Here is a 10,479-nt window from a genome sequence, read left to right on the forward strand (position 1 = left end):
AACTGAATCATTTACCTGTGGATGGGCAGTAATGTGGTCATTATGGTGTCTATATCCATTGTTTATTGACTGCCATCAGTTACCTGTAGATGAGCAGAAATGTGGTCATTATGGTGACTATATCCATTGTTTATTGACTACCATCAGTTACCTGTGGATGAGCAGTAATGTGGTAATTGTGGTGTCTATATCCATTGTTTATTGACTACCATCAGTTACCTGTGGATGAGCAGTAATGTGGTCATTGTGGTGTCTATATCCATTGTTTATTGACTACCATCAGTTACCTATTGATGAGCAGCAATGTGGTCATTTTTGTTCACTGCTCTCATTTACCTGTGGATGAGCAGTAATGTGGTCATTGTGATTTCTATATCCATGGTTTGTTAACTGAATCATTTACATGTGGATGAGGAGTGGCATGATCATTGTGGTTTCTTTAGCTGTGGATTAGCAGTAATTTAGTCATTTTTTGTGTCTATATAGAATAGTTTGTTCACTGCTCTCATTTACCGGTTGATGAGCAGTAATAAGGTCATTGTGGTGTCTATAGCCGTGGTTTTTTCACTGCACTCATTTACCTGTGAAGTAGCAGTAATTTGGTCATTGTATTGTCTATAGCCATGGTTTGTTCACATCCATCATTTACCTGTGGATTAGCAGTAATTTGGTCATTGTGATGTCTATAACCATGGTTTGTACACTGCCCTCATTTACCTGTGGATGAACATTAATGCGATCATTGTGGTGTCTTTAGCCTTGACTTGTTCACTGCTGGCATTTACCTGTGGCTAAGCCTATTTCCATAGTTTGTTCTCTGTCATTGTTTACCTGTTGAGAAGCAGAAAATGGTCGGTATGGTGTCTATAGCCATGGCTTGTACACTGGTAAAGCTGTTAAAATATTATTATAATGATAAAATTGTAATAATTGATGCAACGTTGGGAAAAGAAGTCCAATTTTCCCTACTTTAGGTCCTACATCCCCTTAGTTCAGTCGGAAGAGCTTAGAGCTATGGCCTGTATGGTCTTGAGATTGATCTCTGGGCAAGGTTTTGCTCTCCATGATGACTTGGTAATAGATGTTGTGTCAGGAGTCATTTCATCCTCCACCTCTGAATCATGTGGAGAAATTGGCACTACTGACAGAAAACAGGTAAGTACTGGCACAGAAAATGGTTTTAACCCCCCCCCCCCCCCCCCCCCCCCCCAAAAAAAAAAACAAAACGTGTTATATGATATTTATATGGTACCAGGTAGTACAGTTCAAAGACATGAAATACATGCTAACATTTACAGAGACATCCTACTGGAATAATCTGTCCTATAATAAAGTCTTTAACAAATGCTGGGAATAATAATATCTGTCATGTGTTTACGAATCGGATAGAAATATCCGTCCCGAGGGCAGCTGTGCATTGGGCGGTATTGAGGCTTGCCGAATTACCGCTCATGCGCAGTGGCGCATACCTTGTATATCGTATACATGTTAGCATTTTATTCTGGCAGATTATTTTTCTTGCAAACCGTATTTTACAAATAACAGGTAAAAATACTTTCCTTGCAGCACTCTTTCTTATAGTAGAGCGCGGGAAATTAACGTCCGTAAGCAGAAGTGACGTCATGATGTTTTGCGTTACTCACAATAACAAAGTTCCACTTTAGTTTTATCGTTTGTAGTGTAACGTTATGTTCTTACGGTAAACTAACGTATTTTGCATCGAGAAATATAATATAATGAACGGAGAGGTACCTGCTTTTTTCATATTTTTACATAAACAATATATTATCAGTGCATGAACCACTAGTTGTCATTAACAGCACGTGAGTCATCTGGCATGGCCAGTTGGGTTTTACCGGCATGGGTAAAATCACCGGAAACGCCAGTCCGGTGTGCAAGAAATGTAGTACTTACTTATATGAAATCAGATTCATATGTCGCTAACCCAGTTTGTCTGTAGTTTGGCACAAATAAAATACCACAGGCTAAACAGGAATATCTTGCACTCAGGTTCTGTTGCCTGTTTTGTACCAAACCCGGGATCTAACCAAGTTAAATGTTCAAACCACAGGCTGCTATTAGAATCTGACTCAATCACACAGATTCTCAATGGTCTAGATAATGCTCACGAAGACCAAACACCAATGACTTAATTCATTTAAGGAAAACAATGATTCTGTCTAAAATAACTTTCCGAGTTACTTCTAAGTTTTTATTATTCTAAGTGCTGCAATAATAAATTTAATTATTATCACACCACTTTGATTATAAATAAGAAAAATCACACATTCTTAAATGAACACATAAGAATAAGTCCGGTTTGATAAATCTATTATAATATATTTTGCTCATAAACACACGTTCAAAACTACAAAGTTCTCGTACATGTATGTCTATCAATAAACGTCTATAGTCAATGAAAATAATATAAATAATACACACATCACATATGTCAGCATTGTTAGAAATTTCCACAATATATCACAATATGTTACTCTGTCCCCAATAAAATTCACATGAATTCCAGTATATTCTTAGGTACACTAAAATTAAATATTAAACTCATAAAAGCCTGATTTATTCAGTCAAAAGTTTCTCTAAAATTAGTTCTAAATTTCCAAATAATTTTCAATTGAAGGAATTTTAAATATAAAGGTAAAACTAAAACGGAAAAGAAATAACTGATAAGCCTATGTTTATACATTTAGATGACACCAAAATGCAGCAATCTGATGAGTAAATTACATTTTCCTAAGTATGCACATCAATTAAATCATATATAAATAGAATTAATGTCATCAAAAACTAAACTAATTACATCAACAACATCAACTAGAGGAAAAACTACGATTTATCAATATACATGTATTACAAATAACAAATACTAATTTACAAGTAATTAATTAAATATGTAAAAAAGATCATTTGAAAGCATAGAATGCATCCAAGAAAAATAATAGCAGACTCGGTTTGATTGAGCCTGTTCATATGAGGTACCCCCGCCCCTACCACCACACACACACCAGCAACTGGCTTAAGCGGAATTATATTATAACAAGTGAAGGAATATTGCCATGTAATACAAAGTCCCCTACTGGAAGGCACCTATTTTTTTCTACAGCAGTATAACTTAATGAACTGATATTTGTCAATGATGTCATTCTTGAATTTGACCTTTGACCTAGGGATCTGGTTCTTGTGCATGACAATCCGTCTCATGGTGATGAACATTTGTGCTAAGTTACATCAAAATCTCTCCATGCATGAAGAAGAAATGCTCCGAACGAAGTCATTCTTGTAGCTGACCATTGTGGTCTCTAAGTGTGACCTTTACCTTAGACTTATGGACCTGGCTCTTGCACATGACACTCCGTCTCATGGTGGTGAACATTTATGCCAAGTAATATAAAACTCCCTTTACAGACTGGATAAGAAACTAAACCTTTTGATCTTTCATTTCCATGTGTGACGTTGGCCTTTCAGCTAAGGACCTGGGTTTCGCGCATGACACGTTGTCTCATCCAGGGGAATATTTAAATCCTATTTTGCGTGACAAAGTAATAGACCGGACAGGAAAAGACCTATTTAGCTTTGATATCTAAGTTCGTCATTGACCTTTAAGCTAGGATTTTGGGTTTGTGTATGATACGTCGTCTCACCATGGAGAACATTAAATTTTATAAATGACAGAGTTCTGGACAGGAAACAAAAAAAGACCCTGTTCATATCATGCCATGTTAACATTTGACTGCGAAGTGTGAACTTTAAGCTAGCGGTCTGAAAATTATACATGGTATATTGTCCTATAATGGGTTACACTTGTGCAAAGTAATATTTAAATCCTTCATGAATGGCAGATTTATGGACCGAACAGTAAAAAACATTATTGACCTTTGACCTACAATTGTGACCTTGACCTTTGATCCAAGGGTCCGGGTTTAGCGCATGAAACGTCGTCTCATCATGGGAAAATTTGTGCCAAGTGATTTTAAAATCCCTTGAAGAATGAGTTATGGACCGGACACGAAACTGCGGACGGACTAAATGAAAGAATGACGGACGTACGGAAAAGCGCATTCCTATATTTTCAACCAGTAGTGGACAAAAAATATTGAATGCACTCCATGATCCCGAAGGACCAGAAAATATAAAACACAAAATCCAAAATAATCTTAAATCAAATGTTTAAGAATTGACATAGAAATGATACAATTTCTCCCCCAAAACATCTAGTATGGCCACCAAAATTATGTCCATATCTTAAGTACAAGAGAACAAGGATTCTAAACAAGATGGTCAATGACCCTAAAGCGCTCACCTGTGTACAAGGCTTCAAGTGTCTTTGTATATTAACGTAATGGTACAAGTACAGAGTTAGTTTTCATTTATAACACACACTTTCGATCCTAGGGCAATTTGAACAATCACGTTAGACAGTTTAAGTCTGATATCATACGCCAAATATCAAGGTCTAGCTTTAATTGATTCAGAGAAGAAGAATTTCAAAGTTTCTTATATATAAGCCTAAAGTAAGTAGATGTCACACACTGGCGTGGCCATTTTTTACCTTAGGGCAATTATTTGGACAAGTATGTCTAACCCGAATAACCCGAGTCTAACCCGTATACCACATGCCAACTATCAAAGAGAAAAAGATTTTTGAAGTCCGATAGCTGAAAACCTATTTTTAACTAATAAGGCTCATATGTTCAATGAACCGAAACCATTTGAACAACTTTGTAAGAGGGCTACCCATAGGTCATTTAATAAATATAAATTTTCATTTGGAGGAGATGTCTCTTAAACACAATTGTTGACGAGGAAGGACGCACGCACACACGACGGACGACGGACACAGCATGATCACAATACCTCACCATGTGTACTTTGTGCTCAGGTGAGCTAAAAATAACTACCAAATAAAATATAACTCAAAATAAACATAACTGACTTGACAGTAATTTTCAATCTTAAATATTTTTAACAAATCATTTCATTGGCCAGCTTAAGTCATAGAAGAAAATTATTAGCAAAAATGTACCCAAATTTCTTCAAAATTACTGATATCATGTCCTAAAACTTTGTATTTATTACTAACACATTGAAAAATATAAAACCCAGGTCCACCACACATACAGTACAAACTAAACACCACACATACAGTACAATCTAAACACATTTATAGAAAAAAATGTACATTTACCGGATTAATTAATAAGATTATTTAAAAGACATTTGATGCATTTGCCTGTGATAAAGCTCTTTTTAAAAGTATTTACATAAGCAGAGGTTTGTACATTTTCTGGAAGTGAGTTCCAATGGATAGGTTAGGGTTCTAAGAAAGCTCTCACGATTTCGGTACACAAAATTTATCACAAAGATCTAGAATCCTGCTTGAAAATATGAAGTAAAATATTTTTGATAATTTTAAACATAAATACAGCAGTTTTGTACAAGTCTAATTCATCTAATGCCATCCATTTCAGTTCTTACAAATGATATGCTCATTTAACTGAACTGCAAATGTTTGAAAAGAACTTTATTAGAAGGGTCTACGTGGCAGTTTCCCATGATTGTGAAATAATCAAGATGTTGTAGGATACATATATCCACTGAAAAATAATTTGAGACCTGGTATTGCCAAGTGATTTTTATTAACAGATAAAGTAATGAGTTAAATTTCTTAATTTTTGAATTCTTAATTCACAACTTGAATTGTCCATTATAACGTGCGCCTAGATTTGTTTATTTTCTGTTCTATTGATTTGTACCTGTTTATTACGTGATGATATAAAACTTGCCATTGAGTTTCACTGAATTTCTTCTAACCATTCAATAACATGAATTTAGTCTTCATTTAACCTTTACCCTGCTAAATTTCTAAAATGGACTGGTTCAGCATTCAGTATGTGTAATACCTTTCATTATTCAAAGGGGTATTCACTGAAAATTTACAGTCTGAAAAGCGAATAGTGCAGACCATGATCAGACTGCACGGACTGGTCTGCACTGGTTGCAAAGGCAGAATCACTTGCTGCCAGCAGACTAAAGGTTAAAGCAGTATTCAGTTAACAGTGAGAGCAGTGTTTTGTAGATGATATTTGATATTGTTATTGAAAGCATGATTGATAGTGGTAAACCATAGAAGTATATGATAAAAAGGATCTAGGACAGATCCCTGTGGAACAGCACAAGCTTGAAATGTTATTATTTATTACATACATAGAGTATATTACACGAGTGTTTTTCATATTGAAATTATTAAATGAATTAAATAAGATGATAAAATGCGAGGCTCTGCCGTTTAATAAATTCAGTGTGGAAAGTCACACATGTAGGCCTAATATTCTTTTATCATGTTTGCTTTTCCTGTCGAAACATCAAAAAAATGTACTTTCTTTAACTATTCTAAACAAGTCAATTTGACCAACGTCTCCTATACTTTAAACGACGTCGACGTCAAAGTTTTATTACACTAGTGTATTGTCATTTTTATTTAATGGCTTTATTACACTCCCGCGACGTCAAACGTTTGATAATTCTCATATGCTTTTCTCTGTTAAACACTCCTACGCTAGAATGACGTCATGTCAACGTGTGGTGACGTCAGTGTTTTTGTTGCGACCAAGGAAAAGCGCTTCTATATTTTATCTATTGTTTTAGATTAAGCACATTGGAATCGAAATAATTTATACCAAGCCGTATTTTATTTAACTCTATGTATACAGTCGGGCGGTAATACCTCGTACAAATAATTTCTGTCGGGCTGTGCCCTCGTAAATTTAAGAGCTAAAACACTCTTCTGCTATAAATTATTTCTTGATTGTATTTACACTGTGTAAAATTACGATGGAACCAAAAACATCAATAGTTTTCCATACTGACATATGACTTCATACTGTGTGGTTGACTTTATTTTGATATGTATCATTGAGTTAATTTTTTTATCGTTAATTACAGTATTGTCATGTCAATTTTATTCAACTATTTAACGAAATCATAACATTTTTATAGATCTATTATTTATATGTGTAAATACCATATGATATAAAATGCTGTTTAGTTTTGTATCCAGAAATACGAACTGTAGCGGAATGATATTGCGCTCCTGAAGTCGCGCAATATTCCCACTGCAGAACGCGTGCATATTTCTTGATATAAAGCTAATAACCTACAACTATTGTGCATATATTCACAAAAAAGAACTGTACTAGAACAAGTGCAATATTTACAGCTTGTTTAACATTTAGCCTGCTGGTGGCAATTGATTTTGCCTTTGCGACCAGTGCAGACCAGTATCAGCCTGCATGTCCTAACAAGTACTTAGTGTAAAAGTAATCAGTATTGTAGTGATGGTACCAAAAACATTCAACTTCATCTTTACAGTTTTTTTCAGTGTGAAATGATAACTAAGTGCACCAATTTACTATTTTAAGTTTTCCTCCTCTCCATGTAAAAACAGAAATATTTTGTATTTGAAAAATGACTTTCCAAAATCATCTGAAGGAAAATGGACAACTCTTGTATTGACAGCTTTTCATTGATTTTGTGATTTCTCCAATTACAGTCTATATCAATAATTTCCACAACTAAAAAAAATGCAAACAATGCAAAATGAAAAGAACGTAGAGCTGTCAGAATGGGCAAAAATTGCATGTTTCAAAATATATATATAAATTAACAAGTTTCCATAGCCCGGAGCATCTAGATAAGTATGTTAGACATCATTCTCGCATACCAGAGGTCTACCATGGTTCTCGGGATTTTGACGAACATCTGATGGGTGAGAATGGTTAGACATACAACAAAAACAAATTTAGAGAAATAAATATGTTTGAAAAAGCACTTTGATATTTTCTACACTATAGAATGTGGACAGTCGAAGTACATATACATGTTACCGAACAAGGCGACCTTTATATTAAGTATCTGCTACTTCTTCTTATGAACAATTCTGTATATATATGTTATGAATATCATGGGTCTGTCAGGTATAATTTCCAAAATAAGATTTACATGATCCTTAAAGCTTTTATAATGTAAACAAACCCCTACAACACTTTACCATCAATATTTACCACTCAGTACAGGTGATATTTGTTGTTATTCTATATCTATTTTATCTATCCGATCGTGAAAGTTCATTTGCAACACGTGACCGTACAATATGTTACCTTATTGAACGGATGTGCGTACAAAAAACCTGTATTTTTTCCGTAATTGGACGGTTCAGAAAGTACCATGTTAAACATACGATAAAGCTCGAAAAGCGTGAAAATGTTCCGAATGTAAATCAGGTGAGGTAGGCGCTCTAACAGAGTTAGATTATGCGTCTTGAAATGAGGAAGGCAGAAATACAATGGTCAGTAAATCATTTTAAATTTAAACTAAAATAAAATAGATATAAAACAAGAGGGCCATAACGGCCCTATATCGCTCACCAGAGTTGATCTGGCCTACTGACCTAGTTTTTGACCCCACATGACCCAGTTTCGAATTTAACCTAGAGATCAAAAAGACAAACATTCTGACCAAGTTTCATAAAGATTGAGTCACAACTGTTGCCTTTCGAGTGTTCACAAGCTTTTCCTTCGATTTGACAATGTGACCTAGTTTTTGACCCAAAATAGCCCAGATTAAAACTGTACATAGAGATTATCAAGACAAGTATTCTGACGACCAAGTTTCATAAAGAATGAGTCACAACTGTGGCCTATATAGTGTTCACAAGCTTTTCCTATGATCTGATCTACTGACCTAGATTTTGTCCCCACATGACCCAGCTTCATAACTGACCTAGAGATCATAATGTTAAACATTCGGACAAAGTTTCCTAAATATTGTGCCACAACTGTGGCCTCTAGTGTGTTCACAAGCTTTTCCTTTGATCTGGTATACTGACCTAGTTTTTAACCATACATGGCCCAGATTGAAACCTAAACTAGAGTCATCAAGACAAACATTCTGAACAAATTTCACAAAGATTAAGTCATAATTGTGGCCTCTAGAGTGTTCACAAACTTTTCATTTGATCTGGCCTACTGACCTAGTTTTCGACCTCACCCCAGATTCGAACTTGATCTAGAGGTCATCAAGATAAACATTTTGACCAAATTTTATAAAGACTGGGTCAAAACTGTGGCCTCTAGAGTGTTCAAAATCTTTTCCTTTGATTCGACCAGGTGACTTAGTTGTTGAACCCACATGACCAAGATTCAAACATGATCTATAGATTATCAAGACAAACACTCTGACTAATTTTCATGAGTTTCAAACTTAAATTGTGGTCTCTAGAGTGTTGACAAACTTTTCCCTTGATCTAGCCTACTGACTTAGTTTTTGACCCCACATGATCCAGTTTCAAACTTGACCTAGAAATCATCAAGACAAACATTTTGACCAAGTTTCATAAATATTGGGTCACAACTGTGGCTTCTAGAGTATTCAAAAGCTTTTCCTTTGATCTGTACTACTGACCTAGTTTTTGACCCCACATGACCCAGTTTCAAATCTGACCTAGAAATCATTAAGACAATCATTCTGACCAAGTTTCATAAAGATTGAGTTAAATTGTGGACTCTAAAGTTTTCACAAGCTTTTCCTTTGATTTGCCTGGGTGGCCTAGTTTTTAACCTCACATGATTCAGATTCAAACTTGACCTAGAAATCATCAAGACAAACATCTGACCAAGTTTCATAAAGATTGAGTTACAATTGTGACCTCTAAAATGTTTACAAGTTTTTCCTTTGATTTAACTGGGTTGCCTTGTTTTTAACCTAACATGATCCAGATTCAAATTTGACCTAGAACTCATCAAGACAAACATTCTGACCAAGTTCATAAATATTGGGTCACAACTGTGGTCTCTAGAGTGTTGACAAAATTATCCTTTGATCTAGCCTACTGACCTAGTTTTTGACCCCACATGATTCATTTTCAAACTTGACCTAGAAATCATCAAGACAAATATTTTGACCAAGATTCATAAATATTGGGTCACAACTGTGGCTTCTAGAGTGTTCAAAAGCTTTCCGTTTGATCTGGCCTACTGACCTAGTTTTTGACCCCATATGACCCTGTTTCAAACTTGACCTAGAAATTATCAAGACAAACACTCTGACCAAGTTTCATAAAGATTGAGTTAAAATTGTGACCTCTAAAGTATTCACAATCTTTTCATTTGAATTGACCTAGCGGTGGCATAGTTTTTAACCCCACATGATTCAGATTCAAACTTGACCTAGAAATCATCAAGACAAACATTCTGACCAAGTTTCATAAAGATAGAGTTACAATTGTGGCCTCTAAAGTGTTCACAAGCTTTTTCTTTGATTTAACTGGGTTGCCTAGTTTTTAACCTCACATGATCCAGATTCAAATTTGACCTAGAATCATCAAGACAAACATTCTGCCCAAGTCATAAATATTGGGTCACAAACTGTGTCCTCTAGAGTGTTCACAAGCTTTTCCTTTGTCTG

The sequence above is a fragment of the Mercenaria mercenaria genome, chromosome 6, assembly GCF_021730395.1.
Source record: "Mercenaria mercenaria strain notata chromosome 6, MADL_Memer_1, whole genome shotgun sequence".
In the NCBI taxonomy this organism is placed as follows: Eukaryota; Metazoa; Mollusca; class Bivalvia; order Venerida; family Veneridae; genus Mercenaria; species Mercenaria mercenaria.